We start from the raw sequence: 20,048 nt of genomic DNA on the forward strand, positions 1-20,048 counted from the left end.
GAATCTAATATCCAGCACAAATGAACATCTCCTCAGAAAAGAAAAACATGGACTTGGAGAAGAGACTTGTGGTTGCCTGATGGGAGAGGGAGGGAGTGGGAGGGATCGGGAGCTTGGGCTTATCAGACACAACCTAGAATAGATTTACAAGGAGATCCTGCTGAATAACATTGAGAACTATGTCTAGATACTCATGTTGCAACAGAAGAAAGAGTGGGAGAAAAACTATAATTGCAATGTATACATGTAAGGATAACCTGACCCCCTTGCTGTACAGTGGGAAAATAAAAAAAAAAAAAAAAAAAAAAAGGACTCCAACCCAGGGAAGGGGCAGCAGTAAGACCTGGATTTGAAATGAGTTACTGTGGTTTGGGGCAGGTTGCTGGCTCTTTTAGAGCTCTGGGGTCTTCAGGGTCTGGGCCTATCTCCCAGGGGTCCTGTGAAGAGCATGCACGTCGGGGGCCTACCATGGGCCTGGCATACAGCAGGTGCGCAACGAAGTGGTAGCTCTCTGCCCACCTCTACTCATTACAAGCCCCAACATACACTAGGCAGGCTCTTCGTGGGAGGTCTTGCCCGGGTACTGGGGACACAGAGCCAAGACCAGCCCTTCCCCTGGAGGGGAGCCCGGACTCATGGGTGAGGGAGACAAACAATCATCTAACGTGAGTGAGGCCAGAGGAGGGGGGTGAGTGGTGAGGGGGCTGCTGGGCGGTGAGGGCGGGGAAAACGGCAGATCCACAGTGCTCCAGCTATCAGCTGCAACCCCAGACTCCTCACAGGCTCTTTTAACCTTTCTTAGCAGCTGCCTCCGGAAGAATTTAAGATGGACCATCCAGGCCTGTGGAGGCTCAAATCAGGCTGGAGAAGCCACCTTGCATGGGATGTGGCGGGGAGGAAAGACACGAGGCAAGCTGGATTCTCTCTGCCTGTCAAAGTCTGCTGGCAAGGGCAACCAAGGAGCCACTGAAATTTACGGCTGGCTTTGAACAATCTGTGGTCACAGAGAGCTCTGCTCAACAGGAAGTCTCAAGCTTTGCACTTTGCACTGAGATTTGAATAAGAAAGCGCTTCCCAGGAGCTGTTTTCAAAGTCATTGCATTAAACACACACACTCTCTCTCTCTATATATATATTTATATACAATATTTAATGCAATAACTTTGAAAACAGATCTTGGGAAGTGCTTTCTTAATCAAATATATATATATATATCTAGTTCCTTCCCTCTGTCCCCCTCCACTCAATTTACGCAGCTGCAAAATTCTAAGCCCTAAGACACAGGAAGAGCGCAACCTGTTTTCTAAGCCCCACTTCCACTCAGGTACTCGCAGGAGGGCAGAGGTGTGCAGTACAGAGGAAAGAGGCAGGGGATGGGCGCCACAAGCTGCTGGGAGGAGGGGGAGGGCACTTATTAAGGGGGTACCTACTGCGTGTGCAGCCCTCTGGAAGCTTCACACACATCATCTCCATCAACCGTCACACCCCTTGCGGAGGTGACAGACCCCCTCCAGCTGACAGATGCAGAACCTGAGGTTCCAAGAGATTCAAGGTCATGCAACGAATGAAGGAAGAAAAACAACAGACCAGAATGTGCACCTGTACATTCCAGGGTTTACTTCCTTGATCTCTCAGTAGCCATGGGAACGGGACGAAGTTAAACCATTTCCTCGAAGCCCCAGAGCTCTCGAGGGTGGAGCTGGGATTCCAACCCTGGCCATCTAAGCCCACTGCCAGAATCCTTTCTAGAAACTCACTCTGTCTTTCACAGAGTCTTAAGGGGGAGTCAAGGACTAGTGTCATCAATGAACTGGGAAAAGATGAACCAGGAAAACAACAACAACTCCACACAAAATAAAGCCAGGATTGTATATTTATTATTTGCATTGTTTTCTGAATATATGTTATATTTCAACAAAAGGTTTTAAAAAATGCCAGCGAGCCCTTCCGTGTGAACATAAGCCAACAGTGAGCAGAACTTTCCTTCAATAGGCTTCCCCAGAAGTGCCTGGATTCTAAACAGCCTTCCCTGAGCTTGCTCCCTGTGCCCAAGCCTGCTTCCTTAGGTTTCCACAAAGCTTCCTGAATTTTTTTTTGTGGGGAAAGCACACTTGTTGTGAGGGCCAAGCTCTAGGAAATCTTGAAAAATCAAGGAAAGCAGTCAGGGGAGAGATGGCCACGCACACCTGCACCCACGTGACTGCGTCTCCTCTTCCTCAGGAGGCTTCCCCAGAGGGGGGTCCTCAAAGCCAGGGGCTCCTTAGGAAGTCTGGGGCAAAAGTTGGCAGAAAAATGGGGTTGTTTTTATCCTAAAGTATACTCTGTACAGAAAGGAGTCTCTGAGATGATAAGAGAAGGAAAGGAACGAACATCTATCCGAAGTCGCATGTCGAGTGCTGTGTCACAGCCAGTATCACCCACTCACTCCACTGAGGAGCCCCCACATGTCAGGCTCGCTGCTGGGAGGTGGGCTCACCATGGAAAGTTCTTGTCTGTGTTAATTTATTTTCTTCAGGCTGCTGGAACCAAGTGCCACAAACTGAGCATATTTATTTAATTTTTCCTTTTAGGGCTGCACCCTTGGCCTATGGACGCTCCAAGGCTAGGGGTCAAATTGGAGCTGCAGCGCCTGGCCTACACCACAGGTGCAGCAATACCTGACCCAAGCCGCATTTGTGACCTACACTGTGGCTCATGGCAATTTGGGATCCTTAACACACTGAGGGGGGGCTGCCAGGGCTTAAACCTGCATCCTCATGGTTACTAGTTGAGTTCTCAACCAGCTGAGCCACAACAGGAACTCCCCCCCCCACTTTTTTTTTTTTTTTTTGGAGCATCTTCAAACAACAGAAATATTTGGCCTTGTACTCCTGGAGGCTAGAAGTTCAAAATCAGGCCATGCTCTCCTTGGAAACTGCAGAGCAATCATCCTCTGCCTCTTCCTAGCTTCTAGTGGTTTGCTGGCAATCTCTGCTGCTCCTTGGCCTGCAGCCGGACCAGTCCAACCTCTGCCTTTTTGTCACACAGCCCTCTCTGTGGACCTGTATCTGTCTTCACATGGCTGTCTTCTTCCAAAGACACTGCTCACACTTGATTAGGAGCTCAGGCTCCTCATCTTGATGAATTACCTCTGTAATGACTGGTTTCCAAATAAGTCACATTCCAAGGACTGGGGCTTAAGACTTGAACACATCTTTTTTAGACACAATTCAACCCCTAACAACTGTCATTGTGGAGCTTATACAGTAGAAGCTCCCTTTTGAAGATGAATAAGGTGGGGCACTGAGAGACCAAGTGGCTTAAGATCTAGAGGCAGTAAGTCCACACATCCAGCTCTGATTCCGGAGCCCATATTCGGTCCACCCCACCACCCTGTCTCGCCAGCATGGAGCGTCCTTATACCACAGGGGCTTTTGCATATATCATCACACATTGTCCTTGTGACATCTCTACAAGGTATGTACCACTGTCCCCATTTTACTGACAGAGAAAATGAGCTACACAAAGACTGAAGGCACTCAGTTCTCAAGAGGAGGAGCAGGCTTGAACCCTCGTGGGTAGAGTCTGCATCCAGGCTTTTCCTGCTGCCCCACCAAGGTCTGTGGCCCTGTGCTGGGGGGACACCAGAAATGGAGTCAGAAATCAATACAAGGAGCCGATGGACAGGCCCCGTCTGCAAGGCTGCCTGGGGAAGGAGAGCTACCCTGATGGGGGCAGGGGATCGGCAAGAAATAAAGATGTTGGCTGGTTTTGTGTCTCTTAACCAAAAAGGCTCATCTGGACAGGAAAGAGTTTGTTTTTTGGAAGCTGAAGCCATTCAAACCTCTCAAACCCACGAGTTCAGATCTCGCCCTACTCCCTGGATGGCAGTGTCTGGGCCCTGCTGGCAAATGGGCTTTCTTGCTTCCTGGAGGGGAGGACACTGGGCAACACTTGAGTACAAACCTTTTTGGGGGTTTCTTGGGCAGAGCCAGAGAAGCAGCATCCCCAGAGCTTTGGTGCAGGCTCACGTGGATGGCATTTGCCTCGGATTTCACGTGGTTTGGGGAAATGAGGGGAGAGCGAGCTGCCCTCAGGGTAGGAAACAGATTTGGGATATTCCTACATGCCAAAGCCATAGAGCTCAGCGGTCTGTGAGCCTGGGGGGTGGGGTGGGGTAGGGTGGGGGGTGATGGGTTCTGGGTCATTTGTCACAGGTCCCTGGGCTAGTCAGAGGAGGGAAGAAGGCCAAGCGTCCTTCTGGAAGTCCTGCCAACTAGATCCTGCCCACTCAGTTCTCAGCAGCCCCACAGGGGACTCCAACTAGCACCCCCGATGAGCTGGGGAGGCGACTCAGACTGGATTCACCCTGCCTCTGAGAAGCTTCCAGTGTAGTGGCTGAGCACACCCACTTCCTCCCAGCTCAGAGAGTGGGAACACAAAGAGCAGGTTAATGGGGGCAAGAGGCACCTTCCTGCCCGAAGCCATGTTTAAGCAGAAGCCTGAAGGTGACCCAGGAGCTGGCCAGACGAAGGAGGCGCTTGCGTGTGCTGTGTGTACCTGTCGGTGCAGAGGGTGCTGGTTGCAGGGTCCCGGCAGAGAGAAATACACAGGTGGAAGCCCAGGGTGGGGATGTGTTAACGGTGGGTCTGTGTGGAGTGGAGGTAGGGGAAGTGGTACACGGAAGGGGAGGGAGGGAGGGTTCAGGTACGATAACGGCTTCCAGAAGAATCCAGGGCCTGCCCGTGCTCCCTGGGCTCTCCACCCAGCAGTGGCTTGCAACCAGGCTGGGCCACCTGAATTCAGTCCCCCAGCTTGTTGGGGTCTCCAGCTGAAAATTCCCATGGTTATCCAGGTGGCTGTCTACGCTCTCATCAAGCCCCAATAATATAAACGAGCAAGACTGACTCCATTTAATTCTTGTATCAGCTCTCCGAGTTTCTCTTTATTACCCCCATTTAGCACAGGGGAGCGCAGAAGTTCAAAGAAGGTTAAGTGACTACATTCCATGTAAGACTATGATATTTGGAAGGAAAGCGCCCTCAGGCTTCCTGCCTGAATAACTGAGTCGTTTGCTCTTGGAGGAATTTTATGCAGGAGAGAGAAAACGACTTGGTAACAACAACAGCGATGATAACAACAGATACTGCGGATTGGGGATGTCCCCTTTGCCAGAAATTGTACCAAGCTGTGTGCAGACATGCACCCATTTTAACCCTGACCACAATCCTAGGAGGGAGGGGCTTTTACCACTCTCATTAGAGATGAAGGAACGTGGACTTAGAGTGGTCAATCCAGTTGGCCAAGGTCACAGGGCTGACTTGGAATAGGAGAGCTAGGAGGTGGCCCAGGTGGCCGACTCCAGCCGCAACCTGAGAGTCTCTGTGCAGCTTCAAAGGAGCAAAGTCTTCTATCCCACCTGGGGGTCTATATATGAGGAAACTGAGGCCCAGACAGGGAGCAGAATGGGTCCAATGTCTCATACTAAGGCGGTGGCAGAGTTGATTTTGTACTGCTAATATCAGAAAGAGTAATAGTCACGTCATTACTATTACTCTTTTGAGGCAGCCAAATACAGAGGTCAGAAAACGGACTCTGGAGTCCACAGCCTGAGTTCCAATCCCAATTCTGCCACTTGGTAGCGGTAGAAGCCTGGGCATGTTTTTAAGTTCCCTGAGCCTCAGTTTCTTTCTCTGTAAAATAGGCATGAAAATATACCCACCTCACAGGGTTGTGGAGGGATTAAAGAGTTGGATTGAGAAAGCACGTGGCGTAAGGAAAGCGCTCCATCAGTGTCTACTGTTACTGATTCTCTACCTGCTCCGGGGTGGAAGCATTTATCTGTAATTCTCACAGCACCTACAGAGAGAGATTATTATCCCTTTTGTATAGATGCGGGGAACAAGCCTAGAGAAAATAAGGAACGTGCCTGTTGTTACGCAGCTTGGAAAGCAGTAGAAGCTGGATCGCACATCTGCCTGATGCCCCAGTCCGCGTTATTTCCCACCACATGGATCCAGCCTTGCAGACAGCGCCGGCATCCATCACCTCATTGCTACCAAGTATCGGCCTTGTCTTTAATGCTGATAATTCTTACATCTCCCTGGCAGCTGTGTATGTGTGTGCATGAGGGTTTGATGCACAAGAGAGCACAACCACAAGCAGGATGGATGATTCCAGTATCACTTATCATTCTATGACAGAATTAACATTCTTCTATAAGGACAGTAACAACCCATCCTGTGTGCAGAGTCTGCTATGGTTCAGAAAACCCTTTTCATACCCGTTATCTCATTGCATCCCCCTAACGGCCCTGGAAGGAGGGCAGTAGAGTTAATTGTGTTATTTTCCACCCATTTAGAGCAGCCACTCTTGGTTGCCTACCGACCTCAACAGCCCTTATGAATAGCATCCTGACGTGGCTCAGCTAAGCAAGCCTCCATCACGTGTCCAGGAGTGGATTCTGACTTGCACATCACAATGGTCCTGTCCCCCTGGGGGAATGGGAACCATCGTCCAGTCAGATGTGAGCGGAGGTCTCAGGGTTCCCTGGAAGTTCTGCCTTCTGGACCCAATGCCTGGGACTGCAGTGGCTGAGGCCAAGAAGGTGAATCTGACGTTTGCTGAGCAGGCCTGGAGTCATGCCACCTCTGGACTTCTTGTTGAGTGAGATACTAAGTGCTGAGGGCAGTAATGATAAAGCCAGTTTGAGGTAGGGTTTTTGTATCAGGCATCCTAAGATCTCCCACTTCACCGCAGACAAGTCTTCATAAAAATCCATGTCCACTACTGTACTTTGTCCTCTTATAATCCAGCCACGCCCTATGCCAAGTACAAGGAATGTTACCAAATCCTCACAATAACCCCAGGGGGTAGCTGCTGTTGTTTCCATGTCACACTCAGCCTCGATCACAGCCTGCGCGGCCAGTGTGGGGGTCTCTCAAATACCAACACACACACTCTCCCAGGACACCCTTCTGCTGCCTCGCTGAGCTGCCTGCAAACAGTGGCTGCAGCTCCATTCCCTCCGACCAACACGAGCAGCTCCTGCCTCCTGGTCCTGAGCCCTGGTCAGAGGGAGGGCGGGAGGGCATATGGGCATGAGGGACCATCTCCCCAAGAAGCTGGAGGGCAACGGCATCGTGATTCTGCTGCCGCTTCCCCACCTAGTGAGGGAGATGATAACACCTGCCCGTAAAGTGGGGCTGGGGTGGGTGGTGCCCTCAGTCTCTGTTCAAAGATATGCCCCTTTCCTTAATACCCAACAACCGCTGGGTCTTCTCGTGGGCAAGTACCACATGCCAGGCAGGGGGCACCAGTGGCGAGCAAATGGGGCCGCCCCACTCTCTCGAATCTCTCATGTAACAAGTCAAACGTGCTTAGAAGCCTCATTCCACATTAGCCCCTGATCCTCTAGGGGCTGTGGCCTCTTCTGAAAACAGGTGGGAGATGCTCCCTTCTCAGAGTTCAACGTCCTGCCCCCTGGGCTCCTGTTTCCTGTCTGCTCCTGTGATTGACAAGAGGTGACACCCTTGCTACAGGACGTGACCTCCTCTCAGAGGGTCCCACACCACCAGTCCAGGCAGGGGTCATCGCATCTCACCTGAGCAAGCTGGACACCGCCCCTCCGGCCCCCTCACACCCCCACTGGGCCTGCCACCCTGGGACGCTTTCACACTCACGGGGATTTGGCTCTGCTGGCTGCCAGTTTCTCATCCAGCTGCAACAATCCAGGCAGGCCCCGGCTAGGCTAGGGCACTTCCGGCGGAGGGGCCTATCAAAAGGCCAGCAGATGGCTCTCCATGTCAGAAATTATTTCCTGATGCCCAGGGGAGGCCTCCCAGGCCCTGCATCCCCTGCTGGGGGAAGTCCCTGCTTCTCCTGCTCGTTGGAACACCCGCTAATGCCGCACATGGTCGGCTGAACTGCCCTCCTCTGTGACTTCGCTTTGCTCTTTTACATGGGCTGTCTGTTCAACAAGACATTACTGATGCCTACTGTGTGCCAGGCCCTGTCCCAGGCCCTGGATGGCACGGCTCTGCCTTCAGGGACCATGCAGTCTAATGGGGGAGCCTGATGAGCAAACCAACATCAGCCCTGTGGGGTATGTGCCAGAGACGGGGGGTCTCCTGAGGGCCGGGGGAGGCCAGGCCTGGCTTGTTCCAAGCCTGGCAGAGGGGAGGCATGCCACGCACGGAGCATTTACCAACCCAAAGCTTGACTCAGAATAAAGGGCAACCTCTGCTGAGCCTGTGGAATTGGCCGGCCTCGGTCCCCGGTAATTTCCTATCACTGTGGGGGTGGCGGTGGGTGAGGGGAGTTGTGGGGGGATGCGTGGGGTGCAGGGAGTTGGGGAGTGGGTGACGTGGCAGCTCAGGACAGTCAGGAGCCCTGGCCGGTCACTTTCTCTGACTTTGACCAAATTACCAGCCCAACCAGAACCTAGTTTTCTCAGCTATAAGGGGCGAGGGAGGCCTCTAGGAATGTTTTAGAAGTGGGTGGCCATCCATCCGTCGGAAATTGCAGGCAGGGGACTCCAGCAATGGAAAGGGGGGAGGAGGCGGGCCAGGGCGACGTCCCCACGCCCTCCTGACTTGGGATTCTCTAGGCCGCCCTGGGCCTCAGCTTCCTCCTACGGATCATGAGGACCCAACGGGGCTCTGGGATATGACCGATCCGTCTTTGGCTCCACTGGTGCCTCTTGCTTTGCGATCTCTAACAAGGTGCTTCATTTCTCTGAGTCTTAGTTTCCTCAAATGCAAAAGGCGGATTTGCAACATCTGTTTGGTGACACTGGTAGAAGGCTTAGAATAGGCTAAGTGATGCCTGGCACAGTATTTGGCACAGAGTAAATATCAAGCAAATGTTAATTCCTCCTCCTCTGAGGAGCGAGATGCCCTTGAAAGGGAAAATTTTGGTGACACAGTTTCTCACTGGAGATGTTAGTGGGACGAGGGGTGTAGACTGCATCTGCCTCCTAGGATCAAAGTCTCCCGGCTGGACTGGACCTTGAAAATGAGCAACAATACCCCCCGCTTCCTGCACCTGCCTCCCAGATCCAACACCTGCATCTCCTCTACCACCCGGCTGCTGCTGACATACCTCCCGACACAAGGAACTTGCTCCTCGCTATGGAGGCAGGCTGCCCTTCTGACTGAGCTCTGACTGCCAGAACATTCTTCCTTCTGATGAGGCAAAATAGTGCTGCTGCTGCTTCTACTACTCTTCCTAATCATAACCAATACACGCCTCACTCGGAGACACTGTGAGATGGGTTCCAGACTCGGGGATCAAGTCAATATGGCAATAAAGCAAGTCACATGAACTTTTTCATTCCCCAGTGCATATAAAAGATATACGTATACTGCACTGTAGTCTATGAGTGTGCAAGAGCATTACGTCTATGAAAACAAGGCATGCAGCTGACATAAAAACACACTTTATTGTTAAAAAATGCTAATCGTCTTCCGAGCCTTCAGTGAGTCACGAGCATTTTGCAATAGTGACATCAAAGATGAGGGATCACAGCTAATCTTAACTAACATCCCAACGACGAAAAAGTTGGAAACATTGTGAGAATTACCAAAATGCGACACAGACACACAAAGTGAGCAAATGCTGTTGGAAAAATGGTGCCAATATACCTGCTTGAAGCAGGGTTGCCACAATCTTTAACTTGGTTAAAAAAAAAAAAAAAAAAAAAAGCAGTCTCTATGAAGCACAATCAAGCAAAATGTAACAAAACGAGGCCGGCCTCTAATGGCAAAGTGATTAAGAGCATAGACTCCAGCACTATTTAAAATTTAAAATTGGGCATTCCCTTCATGGCTCAGCAGTTAACTAACACGACTAGTATCCATGAGGATGTGGGTTCGATCCCTGGCCTTGCTCATTGGATTAAGGATCCGGCGTTGCTGTGAGCTGTGGTGTAGGTCACAGATGTGGCTCGGATCCTGCATTCCTGTGGCTGTGACGTAGGCCAGTAGCTACAACTCTGATTTGACCCCTAGCCTGGGAACCTCGATATGCCACAGGTATGGCCCCCTCAAAATAAAATTTTGAAGTAAAAAATGTTTAATTTTAATTAATTCAAAAGTCAGCTGCTCAGTCACAGTAGCCACATTTCAAGTGTTTATGGCCCCACTGGACAGCGCTGCTCTGGGGCCAGACAGTCAGGACTGGCACCCTGGCTCTGCCACCGACTAGCTGTGGGATCCTACTCAAATTCCTTAGCTTCTTCAGGCCTCAGTTTTCCTCATCTGTAAAATGAGACAAAAATGAGATAAAAGTGGTGCTTGCCTCAGAGGGCTTTTTGTGAGAATTAAATGAAGGAAAATCCAGAAATTGTGCTGGACTGGGCTGGCTTTCAAGCGTTTGCTCATTCATAAAAGCACTTCGGTTTGAAACCCACTTGGTGCCAAGCCTTTACTAGACACTTGATGTATACACGTCACACACGCATTTCTTCCCCACACTCCAATGAGCATTTTTGCAAGCCCGAAGATAAACGGCTGGGTCAGAGAACATGAGTATTTAACATTTTACAAAATCATGCTGAATCACTTTCTACAAGAAAATGTAGGGATTTCCTACTTTCACCAATAATACATGTTCTGCAACAACCCGAGCAACTCTGCAGAGTCCTAAACTTTTAAGTCCTTGCTTATCTGACAGATGTAAACGATCTTAAAAATTTTAATATTCTGACTTTATTAGTGAATTTGGGCATTTTCCCATATTTATCAGATATTTACATTTATGTAGCTATGAATGCCTAGATGTCTGTGCATTTTTTCTTATTGGGTTGTTTATTTTTTTCTAGGTATTGATTCCAAGGCTTTCTCTATGTTAAGGAAATGAATATATTTTAGATAAGGCAAATATTTTCCCCCTTGCCTTTGACAGTGGTTACGCTGTTTTCTTGTCAGGCAGAAAGCTTAACTTCTTGTTTTGCCTTTTTTTCTATAGCTTCTGGATCGGGTGGTCAGCTGGCTTCTGCAACTGTTGTCAGGTCTCCCCAGCTCCCTTGGGGGCTGGGGGGCACAAGGAAGTTCAGACAGACAAGACGGAGTGTGTGTGTGGGGGCACAGGGGCTCCCCCGCCTGCTCCAGGACACCCTCCACACCGGCTGGAGCCCCTCCTCTCCTCTCAAGTCCCCGCCTCCCTCTAGGGTGTGTCAGGAGAAGGAGACTATCCCTGCAGGAAAGGGGAGTCTCCTTTTGGAGACATGAGGGGCAGCTCCCTCTTTTCTTCTCGGCTCTTCATCCTCCTGGAATGGGGGGGCAGAGAGAATGTCATGAAAGTGTGGGGTTTTGCTAGACCACCCAGCTAAGCCACTGGTGAATCCCTGACCCACAAAACCTGTGTGAAGTAATAAATGTTGTGGTTGTTTTAAGTGGATAAATGTAGGGGTAAGTTTTGTTTGTCTTTGCCTTTTTTTTTAAGGCCACACCTGAGGCAGATGGAGGTCCCCAGGTTAGGGGTTGAATAAGATCTGTAGCTGCCAGCCTCTGCCACAGCCACAGCCACTCCGGATCTGAGCCACGTCTGCAACCTACACCACAGCTCACAGCAATGCCAGATCCTTAACCCAATGAGCGAGGCCAGGGATTGAACCCGCATCTTCATGGATACTAGTCGAGTTCACTAACTTTGAGCCACAACGGGAACTCCATGTGGGGGTGATGTGTCACACAGCAGTTGAAAACTAATACATAAGAGAAGGGCCGTTTGGATTGAATAGGGACCAGCCCTCAGAGCTAAGCTTCAGTCTTTTTTTCTTTTGCCTTTTTGTTGTTGTTGTTATTGTTGCTATCTCTTGGGCCGCTCCCGCGGCATATGGAGGTTCCCAGGCTAGGGGTTGAATCGGAGCTGTAGCCACCGGCCTACGCCAGAGCCACAGCAATGCGGGATCCGAGCCGCGTCTGCAACCTACACCACAGCTCACGGCAACGCCGGATCCTTAACCCACTGAGCAAGGCCAGGGACCGAACCCGCAACCTCATGGTTCCTAGTCGGATTTGTTAACCACTGCGCCACGACGGGAACTCCTTGAGCTTCAGTCTTAAAGGAATCTCTGCCCTGCCCGAGGGCTAAGACGCAGGTGGCTGTTTCTCAGTGTACAGCCCAGTATTTAGGTCTTCCCTAAACTTCACGATTCCCATTAACTCTTACTTTTTGTGCTATATCCACGCAGCTGAGGCCGACTTGAGCCACTGCATGCTTTAGCTGTATCCCCTTAACCTTAATCTTCCAGGCCTGAATCATGTCGAATTCTTACAAAGAAGAAATAAAAATCTAGAACTACTTCTTTTCTTTTTAGGGCTGCACCTGCAGCATATGGAAGTTCCTGGGCTACAAGCTGAATGAGGGTATAGCTGCCAACCTACACCACAACCACAGCAACGCTGGATCTGAGCCACATCTGTGACCTATGGCCTCAGCTTGCAGCAACACCAGATCTTTGACCCACTGAGCGAGGCCAGGGATTGAACCTGCATCATCCTGGATACTAGTTAGGTTCTTGACTCACTGAGCCACAACAGGAAGTCCAAAAACCTGCAATTTTCTTATTAATAACCTAGCCCTATTGAACCCCAGAGCTTATCCACAGCTGTGTTTGACACCAACTCTCTTCATTAGAATGTTAATCATTCATGTCAAGATTTGCCTGAGTCTATTAACAACCAGAGGGAAGATTTTGATCAGAACTTAGCCTTGAAGAACTGTGGAAGAATCATGAGGTGGAAGAAAGCGCCTAGCAATAGTTTTGGCCCAGTTCTCTTGTCTCTAGGCAGATGTTTTAACTACGTTCGAATATATCCGGAGTTGGAAACTCACACAACATCCTTTGGTAGCAAATTCCGCTTTCTACTTTTTGTTTAATCCTAATCATCAAATGAGTCCCTTTCCATCCCCCGTATACTTGCACTGCTTTCATTTCAGCTCCTTTTCTCTTGCTTCATCTTCTGAGAACAAGACGAAGGGGTGTTAAGAACACTCTTTAGAGAAGGCCGTCGGCGTGTTCACAGGGTAATTAAACCGCAGCCCAGCCTTCTCATCTGTAGGTTCAAGAGCTTCAGTTCCTCCACGCTAACCTCATGGGGGTTGTTCCCGTGTCCCATGGAGGCCCCTCCCTGATTGCTTCTGCTCTTCCAAGCTGCGGTACTTCATGAATGCAGCTGTGGCCCAGCACAGAGTATAAAAATGGTTTCACACGTCCACCTCCTTTATTGGATCATGGTATCACTTTATTTTTAAAATGCATTTATTTTTGCTGCACCTGCAGCGTGCACAAGCTCCAGGGCCTGGGGCTGAACCTGGGCCATAGCAGTGACAATGTCGGCTCCTTAACTGCTAGGCCACCAGGGAACTCCATCATGGTATCATTTTGGAACTTTATTTTCGCAGTTTTAGATCACAGATACGTTACAGGTGTAGACATCATTTTGTCCCACCCCTCAATTTTATAGTTAACTATGGCCCAAAGACGACTTTGAACGTCACTGAGTGGCAGGGTGGCTGAGCTGGGTCTGGGACTCGGGGACCCTGATTTCCTGTCACATGTCTTTCCAGTCTCTCCTGCTCAGCTTGGCCTCATTTGGGGTGTGCCCTCCCACCTGTGCCGGATCTCTAGCCTCCAAGTCCCACTCTCAACCACAGGACTTGGTACCCAAAGCAGAAGGGTGGTGGGGATGGATATAGCGGGAGCTTGGGACTGACATATGTGCACTGAGGTGTACGCTGCAGATGGTCAACAGGGACCTTGCAGCACTGGGAAGTCTACTCGTGCTCTGTGATAACCTCTGTGGGAAGGGATGTGTGCACACGAATAACGGCATCACTCTGTGGGACAGAAGAAATTAACACATCACTGTAAACCTACTATACTTCAATAAAACCGAACCAAACCAAACCAAACCCCCAAACCACTAGGACTCTGGTCCTGACAACAATCTCCACCACAGCACTATGTGTCTCAGTGAAGACAAGGAAAGAGCCAGGGCCCTCTACTCCACGGAGCGTTCCCAGGCTGTTAAGAATGCAAATCGGCGAGGGGGGGATCTACAGACCAGCACCAAGCTGCAGGACAGCAAAGGGGGTATCATGACTCCACTTGTATTTGGAAAGGGTACACACAGATATGATGCTGCAAAGAAATTTCTAGGAAGATGCACGAAAACTGTTCACAACATGATGGGGTGGATGGTAAAGACTTCGACTGTTCGTTTTATACCCTTTAGCACTGCTTGAATATTTAACCATGTGGCTTTATTACTTTTATAATAAAAATAGCATAAATGTTTAAAAGGTTAATGCTGAGAACTTTCATTTTTTACTTGTCACACTTCTCCAGTGTTTGACTTTTTTTCAACGACCGTGTATTACTTGTGTAATTACCAAAAAAGATAGTAAAAATAAACACACATTAAAAATAATGTCATCTGTCTGAATATCTGTTATCGAGTAATGCTTTTAGGATACAGGACACAGATGATACACTCTGGGCAGGGGAGATGAGACCGTAACATGGAGGTGGTTTCTCAGATGGTGTGTGTGTGTGTGTGTGTGTGTGTGTGTGTGTGTGTGTGTGCGCACGCGCACGTGCGCACTGGGTGTGGCTGGAGTTGTTGGAGGCAGTTTTTGATTTTTGATGACTAAGGAGGCTGTCTCTGACACCTAGGGAACATCCTGGAGTCAGGGATGCTAAAAACGTCCATGCAAAATGCCAATGGAGCCCTACTAAGAAACACTGGTGGATACTGAAATATAAAGGTTTTTTTGTTTTGTTTTGTTTTGTTTTGTCTTTTTTAGGGCCACACTTGCGGCATATGTAGGTTCCCAGGCTAGGGGTTGAATTGGAGCTGCAGCTGCTGGCCTACGCCACAGCCATAGCAACATTGGATCTGAGCCGCGTCTGCGACCTACACCACAGCTCACAGCAACGCCGGATCCTTAGCCCACTGAGCAAGGCCAGGGATCGAACCTGCGAACTCATGGATACTAGTCAGATTTGTTTCTGCTGAGCCACGATGGGAACTCCTGACATGTAGAGTTTTACAGTCTCTATTCTTTCATTGAAACTTCATATTCCCTCTGAGGTAGAAAAAAAGTGATGGTTATTACCCTCGTTGACAGAGAGGAAGTATCTGGAAGGGGGGCTGCCCAGATAGCCCAGAAAGGGAGTGCTCCTAGAGGAAGAAAGATGCAGTGACAGAACTGCACCTAGCAACCAAGATGTTGGTTCCCACAAGCTCTGCATCAGGCCTATTATATCTCTTAGATGGTGAATAGGGTACTAAACCCCTATTTTGCAGACGAATAAACTGAAGCCTTGAGATCAGACCACCAGCCCAGGAACCTGGCCAGTAAACAGCTTAGCTCAAACCTTGGTCTGTGCACTTCCAAAGCCCTTGCTCTTGTGCCTCCCCATGTGGCCTCCCTCTCAACCCTGCGAGGAGACCAGGTGGCACCTGGAAGCAATTTCTCCTCTGGTTCCTCCTCCCCGCACCCCCAGGACTTATGCTCTCTGGTAGGGAATTCACAGTGGGAAATTAACCTCTGTCTGCAAGGGCCAATTACACAGTCTAGAATAAAAAGAGCAATATGCCTGGACCCAGGCAAAACCCTGGCTCCCCCTCCCTCTGCTCCTGCTCTGGAGGAAGCTGGGAGGAGCAAGGAAGGGGGAAGGGAAATCCCATTCTATTTTGAGAAAATAGTTGTGTTTGATTATCCAATAATACCCAGCTATAAAGTTGGGACAACTATGGATTTTCCCTAAATTTGAAAAATTGTGAGCCATTAACTTCTCACTCTCTAAGTAGATCCATTCAAAAGGATTTTAATATCTTGTGCCTTCTGCTGAGCAGGAATTAAAGTTAATGCAGACTTTTTTTTTTTTTTTGCCTTTTTGCCTTTTCTAGGGCTGCTCCTGTGGCAAATGGAGGTTCCCAGGCTAGGGGTCAAATCAGAGCTGTAGCCACCGGCCTACACCACAGCCACAGAAACGCGGGATCTGAGCCGCGTCTGCGACCTACATCACACCTCATGGCAATGCCAGATCCTTAACCCACAGAAAAAGGCTAGGGATTGAACCCACAACCTCATGGTTCCTAGTCGGATTCATTAACCACTGTGCCAAGACAGGAACTCCATATGCAGACTATTCTTAGGGAAAGGATAGGAACTCAGACCCACAAAAATCTGCTGGAGAGAAACTAGGAAGAAAGCTCAGCTTCTAAGAGAACTTTTCCCCCCAATCTCAAGGACTCTGGCCCCTCAGCCACTGGGTCCTCAAATGTAGACACAGTGAATTTTTTTTCTTACTGCAGTATTTCATACTTTGGACAGTGTTCATATCCTTGAGACTCATCTTAGGTACTCCTCCTCCAGGAAGCCTTCCCTGGCCACTCCAGGCTGGTTTAGGGCCTCCAAGTCCCCAGTCCCTTTTCTCCTGTACTGATCTCACTTGTCACAGGACACTTTATCTGACTGGACTATGCATTTCTTTAGGCCAGAAAACATCTCTCACAAATCTCAGAAGTCATATGGCGTCAAATAGCATAGGCACTCAGGATTCTTGGTGGTGTATCTACCCACTTCCTGCCAGAGTCAGCGCTGGATGTGTCCGTGAATGAGGAACTGGACTTGAACAGGTGGATGAGAGAAAGGGCATTACAGACAGAGGAAGATAAGCAAAAGCACAGAAATGTGAGAACATAGGATTGAGAAATGGAGTGTGAATAGGGAGTAGAGAAAAATGGTGAAAAGCACAATTTTAAAAAATCCATCTTGGAGTTCCCATCATGGCTCAGCAGAAACACATCCGACTAGGAACCAGGAGGTTGCGGGTTTGATCCCTGGCCTTGCTCAGTGGGTTAAGGATCTGGTTTTGCCGTGAACTGTGGTTAGGTCACAGACGTGGCTTGGATCCTGCATTGCTGTGTCTGTGGTGTAGACCAGCAGCTGTAGCTCCAATTGGACCCCTGGCCTGGGAACTTCCATATGCCGAGGGTGTGGCCCTAAAAAGCAAAAATAAATAAATAAAATAAAATAAAAATAAAAATAAAATCAATCTTTAGAGAAAATCCTAGCAACCTCACCACTATCTGTGGGACCTAAGGTGATTTACTAAACTGTCTGCGCCCCAGTTTTCTCATGACAACGACTCTGAGTAGGTGTGTATAAAGGACTTATACCACAGTGCCGCACATTCGGTGAATATATATTGTAGTCTGAAATATATTATTCTCAAAGGGGAGGGATCATTCTCTTGTGGGATGATCTGGACCCTACTGCTTCTCAGCAACTGTTTGCTGAGAGGTGCAGCGTTTGGTAACAAACCTGTGTTATTCTCATCTTTATTCATTTATGTTCTTCACTCAATCTACAAACATTCATTGAGCAACTACTATTGGCAAGATGTTGCAATGTGCTGTGATAGTATCAGGGTAAGATGGATTCCTAGCCATCAAAAAGCTCAACATCAGAGCTCCTGCTGTGGCTCAGCAGGTTAAGAACCTGACTAGTGTCCATGAGGATGTTGATCCCTGGCCTCGCTCAGTGGGTTAAGGATCTAGCGTTGTTTGTAAGTGCAGCACAGGTCACAGACAGAGCTTGGATCCCACATTGCTGTGGCTGCCCCATAGGCCAGCAGCTGCGACTCTGATTCTACCCCTAGCCTGGGAACTTCCTCATGCTATAGGTGTGGCCCCCCCAAAAAAACCTCAAAATCATAATCTTGGAGAGGAGATGAGGCACGGACACGAAGATAGGAGCCTGGAGGAAGAGGGAACATTATCGATGGAGAAATCAGTTTATGGAAAAGGAAGAGCTTGTATCTTTCTCTAATTACTTTTAAGGTTTTCTTTTTATAATTGATTTTCAGCAAATTTATCATGGTTTTGTTTCTGTTTATTCTTCTTTGGGTTTGTTGAACTTTTAGGATGTGTGGTTTATAGTTTATAACAAATTTTGGAAAAATTCAGTCATTGTTTCATCAAATACTTTTACATCATCTCTCTTATCTCTCCTCTAATCCCAAAAATTTCTAGTCACATGTTAAATGGACTCTAATTACATGTTAAACTACTTGATGTTATCCCACAGGTCACTGAGATTTTGCTCATTTTTCTTTCTGTTTTTTTTTTTTGGTCTTTCTATGCTCCAGGTGGATATTTTTTTCTTTTCTTTTCTTTAAATTTTGCATTTTAGGGCCACACTTGCAGCATATAGAAGTTCCCAGGCTAGGGGTCAAACCAGAGCTACAGCTGCCAGCCTACGCCACAGCCACAGCAACACAAGCCCCTAAGGCACCACAGCCATGGCAACACTGGATCTCCACCCCCACTAAGCAAGGCCAGGGATTGAACTCACATCCTCATGTATATTAGTCAGATTCATTTCCACTGCACCACAACAGAAACTATGAGGGTAGATAATTTTCCCTGCCCCATATTCAAGTTCATGTATCTTTTCTTCTACAGTGTCTAATCTGCTGTTACATTCATCTTTAAAATTTTCATTGCACAAATTCTGTTGCTCAAGAATTTCCATCTGGCTCCATTTTTCAATTGAATTTTGCTATTTGCTCACTTATTGTATTCATATTTTCCCTTAACTCCTTGAACATCTATAGTAGCCATTAAAAGTCCTTGCCTGCTAATCCCATCATCTCTATGATTTCTGTTTCTATTGACTTATTTTTTCTCTTAATTATGGATCCTATATCCACCTTCTTTGCATATATGGTAATTTTTGGTTGTACATTGCACATTATGGATGCTAGGGTGGACTCTGCAGGTGCATACATGCATAGGTTGGACCAGGTCAGAGTCTGAGCTGACTCCATAGCTCTCATAGTGGTAGGTACACAAATACAACACCCCTGGGTCCTGACCTCCATGGATCTGCATTGGTCGCCAGGTGAAAACAACACATAAGAGACACTAGGGCCAATTACAGACATACCCATGGTTAAGGTGGGGCCTAAAGCAGTGCCAACAACAGTCTATTTTATGCATGTGCACAATGGGTGAAAGGTAACACAACAGGGCATGCTCACAGGTGAAGAACTCCAGGGAGGAATACTCAGTGGCTTCTTTCCCAGTGGGAGAGCTCCAAACCCACCCACTCCACACTGCACATTAGAACCACAGTTCAGACGCAGATCTGGGGGCTCCTACTCCAACAACTAGGGAGCAGACCCTGCCCCCATTACAGGGCTGTGAGAATCACAGAGCAAATAGGAGGCCCCACTCAATATTCAGTACAGGCTCTGGTCACCACATTGGTCACATTTCCTATCGAGGGGATAATGGCCAGCATACACTGAGAAAAGAGGTAGCAGACATCCAAACTAAAAATAACCCTTGCACCAAACAAGTATTAAACCCAGACAGGCTTCCTAAACACACCAACCATATCAACAGCCACCTCTAAACACACTCCTTGACAAGACCTTGACCACCAGAGGGATAAGACCTAGCTCTATTCACTGGGGGGCAGACACCAGAAGCAAGAGGAACTAAAACCCTGCACCCTGCAGAAAGGAGACCACAAATATTGAATGTCAAATAAAATGAGATGACAGAAAAATATGTTTCAAACAAAGGAACAATATAAAAACCCACAAAAACAATAAGTGGATGCTAGGCTGTTTGGTATCTGGACTTTTGTTGTCTTCTTTTAAAGAGTATTGAGTTTTTATTTGGGTAGGCAATTAATTTACTTGCAGATAAGCTCGATCCTTTGAAGGCTTATTTTGGCTTCATTAGAATAGGCTGAAAGTAGCCTTTACTCTCTGTGTAGATTAACCCTATTCCTAAGGCATGTCCTTTTGGGGGTGTCTACAGAAAGCCTGAGATGTTCAACAAAGTATCTCTACTGTAGATGGCTGAAACTTAAACATCTCTCAACCTTGTGTACAGCTTCTAGGGAGTCATTTTATTTTCTGGTAGCTGCTCTTTGCTCACTAGGTGTTCTTTTGCCCATTCTCCTGGGATCTTTCCCTACACATGTGAAGCTTAGTATTTGGCCAGAGACTCAAGAGGAGCTTTATGTAGATTTCT

General features: G+C 48.3%; 1 protein-coding gene and 1 long non-coding RNA gene across 51 annotated transcripts in view; both read right to left on the reverse strand.

Moving 5' to 3' along the window:
* Positions 1-20,048, reverse strand: part of TENM4 (teneurin transmembrane protein 4) — a 2,941,714-nt gene that overhangs the window by 317,095 nt on the left and 2,604,571 nt on the right. The gene's annotated exons all lie outside the window — the stretch shown is intronic.
* Positions 3,793-12,449, reverse strand: LOC146399749 (uncharacterized). The gene is made up of 2 exons (XR_014814802.1): positions 12,011-12,449; positions 3,793-9,858 (listed from the first exon to the last, which is right to left on the reverse strand). It is a non-coding gene; the product is annotated as an uncharacterized LOC146399749 (long non-coding RNA).

The sequence above is a fragment of the Sus scrofa genome, chromosome 9 (genome assembly GCF_054392235.1).
Source record: "Sus scrofa isolate SSC_HxYL_T2T_F1_AM1 chromosome 9, Sscrofa_HxYL_maternal_Yorkshire_Landrace_v2.0, whole genome shotgun sequence".
Taxonomy (NCBI): Eukaryota; Metazoa; Chordata; class Mammalia; order Artiodactyla; family Suidae; genus Sus; species Sus scrofa.